Source organism: Sinohyriopsis cumingii, chromosome 12 (genome assembly GCF_028554795.1).
Source record: "Sinohyriopsis cumingii isolate HCF-2022 chromosome 12, ASM2855479v2, whole genome shotgun sequence".
NCBI lineage: Eukaryota > Metazoa > Mollusca > Bivalvia > Unionida > Unionidae > Sinohyriopsis > Sinohyriopsis cumingii.
The window spans coordinates 25,802,292-25,809,796 of NC_142972.1; the positions used below are offsets into that span (position 1 = coordinate 25,802,292).

Sequence of the window (7,505 nt, forward strand, 5' to 3'; positions counted from 1 at the left end):
TGCTCCAGCTTGAGGGCAAAATCCAAGCACATCCCTAAAAAGATAACAAGTATAGCGGCTCTTTACCTTCTGTAAATGCCACTTGAGCTTCCTGATGCTGTTGTATCTGCCATTTGACAGAATCACGAATGTGGATATATTTCTTAATTGCCTCTAGTTGTTGAGTTAGTTTAGCTGTATGAAATTCCTTTGTGCAGACTCGCTCATTATTAATATTACAACAGTGATTTAATTACACATTACCTGTCAGCACACCGATGATAAGTCAGTTATTTTATAACACACCAACAAGCTTGCCCCTTGCACCCCCCCCCTTTTTTTTTATTTGGGCACCTGTGGACATGAATCTGCAAGGCTCAAATTGTCATTTTTAATATAAGATCTCAACATTTTTAAGGCCTTAATTTTAAAGACATCCTTAAAACCCCCAAAAGGTTATCAACTGGATCACCAGCCTTCGTTTAGAGTAACAGCAAGTATATATATATATTTAGGTCTAAGGAAACACAATAAAAATGTTTGATTTAACAATGACATATTTGCCTCAGGTCTGTGATCCTGAAGTGAATATTAACTGTCCATTTATTTTCTTGGCTTTTCTTTACTAGGAAATTGATTATAGAGATTTCTGCGATGGTGAAGGCAATGTAAAAATTGGTTACTATAACATACTTTTTACGCCATGTTTGAAAAAATAAATCCAATGGAAAGGTTATAGTCTGAACATCTTCATTAAATTAAGTTAATATAGGGGAAAAAACTTTAAGAGTTCATAAATATTTTTCAGTGCTGAATAAAGATATAACATAACACTTTCTGCTGTGATTTTAATAGTTTCTGAGAGCATGAAAAATTTCTAGAACTATAATGTATAAATGTTTTCAAAAGATTATATTAATATGAGGGAAAAATCTGTTATGAAATAAACTGACAAGATCTTGTATGAATTCATGTTATCTTTAAATATGATATTTGTGTGAAAATATCTGGAAGAAAAAACAAGATGGTGCCACTCACACATACAATGTGGTTGCCACAGTAGCCATATTAAGAAACTTTTTATCGCTACTTCTGAATGGATAATTGTGTCAGCGTGTCAACATGTGTACAAAATACTTATGTTGATGTCTAGCAGGTCCTGAATGAGAATTATGGTGCTGTACAGACATCCTATAAGGCCACCAATGTGGCCATCCTGAAAATCCTGTTATAACTACTTCTCCTGAATGAATCGTCATATCAGTGAAAGACTTCTTATGTCTAGTTGGACGTAAATGAAAATAGTGCCAATCTAACCTCCAATATGGCTGTTTTAATGGGCATCTGGAAAACCCCTTCCTTGCTACTTCTCCTAGATGGCTGGTCATTTTGACATTGTACTTTCACTAGATGACCTATTTGATGTCTGGTTGGCCGTAAATGGAACTATGCATATGGTTTTGATGTCTAGTTGGTCCTAAATGTGGTTTTTGCTGCTCATAAACTTCTAATGGTATTATAGTTGGTTCCTTAATGAAACTGCTGTACAAAATTAAAAGGCCTTCTGACTTTCTATCAAGTTGGATACAATTATCTTTACTAGCTAGGATTTCTTGATCCTCTTTTTTATACATCAACCCTTCGCATATGTAGTTAGCTAAAACAGTATTTTGAACAATTAATTGCCCTCATGCAAATAAAATCCCAACTGCATGCTTTTACCAGTGTGAGAGCTCCTTATATAAGTAGCTAAGTATTCAGTAACTGAATTTCCACATCCACATGCATCAACTCAGAATTAAAAGTTGCAAAACATATACAAATTTGAAAATCTTGAGACGTGTCACTTTGCATGGTGGGTGTTATGATTTAAATGCAACAAGGAAATTGAATTAGGGTTAATTTCTTTAAGCTGTATTCAGTCATGGGGCCCTGGATTATAGAATGGTCTAGGCATACACATCACTAATCAACTCTCTCTAGTCCAACCAATGTGTGTATATGGGAAAGTTTGCCAGTAGCGTTATGTGTGTTGATTTCTTCCAATAAATATGTTGGCTGCCATGTAAAGTCTATGATGTCCTGAAAAATGGTGTTAAGCTCCATACAAGCAAGCTAAACAATCAATGATATAATGGAACAGTAGACACCATTTTAGCTAAATATGCCAAGAATTGATTTAGAGACTTGGTTAGTGATGATGACTTAAAATTGGCAAGGGATTAAAAAGATAAAAGAAATGACCTTTCATGGCACTGTAATATAACAAATGAGGAAAAACAAAAGTTTATTGCATTTGAACCTTTTGTTTTTTCACAGTTTCAATTTAAGTCATAAGGCCCCTTATTTTGCCTTACCAAACATATAGCAAGTTATTACCTCAAACCCTAGCACTAATAATGCCTCACAAGTAAGCAGTCTTTTATGAAGTCTCAGGTCTGAGTATATGTCTAGCAATACTTATGTCCAGTTTCTTTATAAAATTCTTTCTCACATGGTACAGTTTTCAGAGAGACACGATAAATTCAACAAGTGTGGTAATGAAGGGACAGGCATTCTTTATTTATGCACACATCCCAAAGGGACATTGCTATGTTTGAATCAACACTGAACTGAGGAATGGAGCATCAGTTGCATCAATTAAAATATTGTGGCCCACACAAAATACTGCAAGGACTATAATCAATTTATGAGTGCAATGGGCATGAATTACTGTAGCAGACTGGAGGAAGTAATCCGAATTTATTAATATCTTGAAGCTAAATATAGTAAAGTTTTCATCTATAATCTGTGGAATCGTTTTTGCACACAGTTTGCAGGATTTGTCTTTGGGTCATCGTTTTTCTTTTTCTTCATCTTTCTAGCTTATGGTATCTTGATAAGTCTTATGGTGCCGTGCAACTGCACTTGATGATTACCACAACCAGTGACATTGTATCAAATCTTCTGGGATCAGATGATTCAATGCAAATTCCACATAACCTATCACCATCCTCATGTTTGCCATCTGACTTACTAAGTTATTTTGCCTAAATAATAATAAAAACAATCTGGTCTGATGTATTGATAGCGTTCTGAATGACCATAATATATTCTCTGTATCTACCCTAGAAAATCCTGAGTGGATCGCTGTTTGGTTTTAATAAACCAAAGTAATCCAATGAAAGGCATTTTACAGACACAAGTGTCTGTTTCCTGTATGCAGTGATTAAATGATAGTATTATGTCTTTATTTTTTTAAAACTGATGATACATATGATCACCTTCAATGTGCAATATTAGTTATGTTAATTAACGAGTGGGCAATATTTGAATTTCAAAGATAAAAGTGTATGCCATGATCACTTTAGTAGGATGATTTGTCAAGTGAGGTTATCTTTTCTGTTTGAATAAATATTGTTAACTAAACTATTTTCGCAAGTTATGACATAAGAATGATTCAAAGAAAGAAAATTCATTAAATTGAACATATAAAATGTAATACTGCAACAGAGTCTAGATGAACTATTTCTTCAGAGACACAATCCAGACTCTGTGGCAGCAAAATTATCAAATAGGACACAACTAAGAGACAATCACATTTTCAGTCACAGTGGTTTGACAATTATCAATGGCTTGAATTCATTGACTGTGAAGGCAAAGTGATTTGCAGTTACTGCAAAAAAAGTTCCCAAACTGTCACAGATTTTAAATTCTACCAGTGGACTTGTAAGTGTAACTGACAAATTCAGGATTTAATCAAGCAAGTCTCATGATAGTATTATACCTAATAAAGCAAAATGTAGCACAGTATATTCATGACACTTAGGCCAGCATGTACAAAATATTCCTCAAGTTACAGTTGCTAGCACTCCACTAAGAAATGTCATTTTATAATAAATAAAAATGTAATGGAAAAAAAAATCGATAAAGTGATTGCACTCTTTAACATAGCCTACTACCTAACTCAATAATGAAAATGATTTGGTTCATTATATCTTTGTGTTTTATGGAATAAATGCATACATCTGATTGAATTTTAGGCAAGAGACTGAACTTTTGGGTTAAGTTAAAATGTATGTGGAACAAATGCATTTTCTAAAACTACTTGTATCAGTGTGCATTGTGACTTTTCTTTAAGATAACTCTAAATGGTACTGGGTATATATCATTTTCTTCAACTGCACACTGTTGTCTTCCATTTGATTTGATGACTTACAGCTATACTGTCTACACAGTAGGCCTCAGTATCAGGAAAAATTCTGTATACTTCAGTTACAGCTGAAATAAGTTTTGCATTAGTACCTGAATCAGACAAAAAAGGTTGTGTTCTGGTGTGTGAATAGAAATGGCTAAAAGTAATATAGACAAAAGCCATAAGAGTACACAAGTTACATATGAAAACCACCAATTCACTTGCATGTGTGGCATACAAGTTCAAAGATTTGCTTTATGTTTATTTGTGTACACACATTGTTCAACTCCTAAGATATTTTAAGAGCTATTTCTCTATTGTATGCATAATTCATTTACAAATGTGATTAGTGGGCCACACCGAAGGCCATACTATTAGTTCACTTGGCAATATGGTAACGTCAGCTGAAAAGCATAATCATCCATTAAAAGAGCATTATGATATGAACATTAGGTATTTAGAACATATAGATTTTTCTTTTCCAAATGGAGTCCAAGTAATTATTGCCCATTCCAGGTATAATTTTGTACACAAGTAAAGAACAAAATAAGATAAATCTTCATTTATTTGCAATTGACAATACACTTCTTAATGAATATACACTTTTACATTTATTTTGTATCACTTGAATAAACAATATTTCTTTCAGTTCATTTTAAACTTTTATTTTATATCACTTGAGTAAACAATATCTCTTTCATTTCATTTAGCACTTAGAAACAGGTTCTTCAAGTTACAATAATCAACTCTGGAAACAATAAACAAACTGGAACTTTTGACCTAATTATATTACATTTACTAGGGTTAAAACAATAAATTCCTTAACATAATAAATTAACAGTTCCAGTTAATCAAACACAAAATCATCTTTTATACAGGGTGTGAACTGTTAATATTTACAGGATAAAGCTTATAGTTTCCAAATTGATTGAAGCTTACATGTTGCAGTTGCTGGCACATATCTATTTCCAGCATGGTTTGCATACATTCCACCTTTAATAATTTTGTTACTTCCCTACCCCACCCCATTCAGTAACAAGTATCAAAAATCAGGCTCATTCTAAGGCAAAGTCTGTAACTTGTGTACCACAGTCATCAGAGTGACAAAGATGCAAAACTTTATGATGCCTGTCAAAGGAAGAAAACAGTTTGTTGTTTACCCAAGTTTTGAACCAGTTAACTTGAATTCTCAGACCATCAATTGCTACAGCCCCACTAATTACAATTGTTAGGGAATAATGAGAACTCACCTTCAGTTATCTGTGTATATATATAATTTTAATAACCAAGAATACCGGATGTCTGGGAACATTATAGCATTCAATGGTAACGTCAGAACTGAGATGAGAGAATTAAACAAGCATAGTACATGACATAATATATCCATAAACTATTGACTGGGAAAAATACTACAGAACACCATTTCTGCTGGCAGTAAGATGTTGAACCTATATGTCATAAATATCAGGTTGGACATCTAGGACCAGTAATATTCATAATGGGCAGTACCCACCCCCCACCCCCCAAGTGAGAAGGGCCTGATTTGTAATCTAAGCCACCCAACCTATCACAGCCTTTATAGTACTTGAAACAAATATTGAGTAATAGTAAAACAAACTCTGAAAGTTATTAAAACCAATTTGTTATATTTCCATAACTCTGCATAGTTAACTGTGCAAGCAGACTTAAACATATCAGTGTATGACAGTTAAATTGAGCTATAACATCGATTAACAGAAGCTACGAATTCATCAACAAGCAGTGAACAATCATCTTCACAATAAATGTCAAACATTAGCATCCATAAGCTGTCAAGACAAGTTGTTACACTGGATATATAATCATCCATTTATTTCAAACAAGCTGTGAAAAACGAACCTCACGTCCGCTATATGTACGCTGGCCATTGCAAAGGATGCTTTAATAGATTAATGTTTATCGTCGTGTCTTGACAACCATTTTGCGCGCGCACACCGGAAAGTCATGCTATATATTTGTTACTTGTGAACGTATTCGTGGGCAGTACGCTATATATTGTTCCCGGGGCCGTATTCGCGGGCAGAATGCTATATGTTTGTTCTTCGTGAACGTATTTTTGGGCAGTTACTTTGTCATCTTCAACCTAAAGGTCAAAACTGCCCATGAAATTTATATATCTGCCCACGAACCGAAAACATGAATAGGACTATAACATAAGTGTATATACTTATTTTCAACATATACATAATTACTATGTAAGAAATACAACCTATGTATATGTATTTTGATTTGAAATGTAAACTATATCATGTCCTTCCCGTAAACCCACTTTCGGGATGACTGCCCACAACGCACCTAAAACGTGTGTATATATATATAGAGAGAGAGAGAGAGAAAATACTCACCTGTTTTACCAACTCAAATTGGTATTAAATCACTTCTGACACAGTTGTAAGTGCACTGTTAAATACCATCGGCATCAGCACACCAAGAGTATGCGTTACTCCCTTTTTCCATTACATTCTGATTTACTCAGAAAGTTTACAGATTTGGAAAAGTGACAATCCATGGCGCATGTTTCAAAACAAGTTATGCCCGGACCCGTCAAGTATTTAATACTAGTCGATACATGTCTGTATCGGTAGACCATCTGCAAACTGAATCACTATGCGCAATAATAGTACATCCTTTACAGTGTATAGGTTTATGAAAGTATGCAATTGACACAGGCTAAATGAATGTATCAGCACACCATATCATTTGAGAGGAAGGTCTTATTTTACAAGAATAATGAAATAAACATTACATTCCATAGCGTCTTTTTGATAATTGAAATTGAATGACTTCATATTTGTCTCACATTATGATTTCAGACATTCAATGGCAGAACAGAAACACGCTCGCAGATGTGAAGACGATGCTCTGTCGTCGCTGAAATCCGATGTAATTCGTGTAGAATTGGCACATAAAACCAGTTCATAATCACGAAAGTTCGTAGAAACGGAAAAATACCAAAATCTATTCATTCCAGATTAAATGAAAAAGTTGTTACAAAATGCGCATTCATTCACAATATGACTCCAAATTTCTATTTTAAGTAGACAAAAAGGCCATTTTCTTGCGGAAATTTTGTCTAGCGATTGACTAAGTTCAAATTATCTGGGTGGAGTTATGTGCGCATTAATAATGTTGTTGTTGTGTAACGTAAACAAGGGTCACGTGATCATCTCCCGGAAATTTATAGAAGGAAGTACCTGCTACAGATCACGTTTACCCAGTGTGACCCTGACGAAAATCGATCATTTTTACTCTAAGAAATAAAACAAAAAATATATAAGAATTGTTTATATCTTAAAGACAAAGTCCCATCATG

The 7,505-nt window shown here is 34.1% G+C and overlaps 1 protein-coding gene across 1 annotated transcript in view; it reads right to left on the reverse strand.

Moving 5' to 3' along the window:
- The window catches only part of LOC149786123 (uncharacterized), a 137,433-nt gene extending 130,147 nt beyond the window's left edge, over positions 1 to 7,286 (reverse strand). The window contains exon 1 of the mRNA XM_089976450.1: positions 6,538 to 7,286. The gene's annotated coding sequence lies outside the window, so the exon portion shown is untranslated. The remainder of the gene's footprint in view (positions 1 to 6,537) is intronic.
- Positions 7,287 to 7,505: the final 219 nt, after the last annotated feature.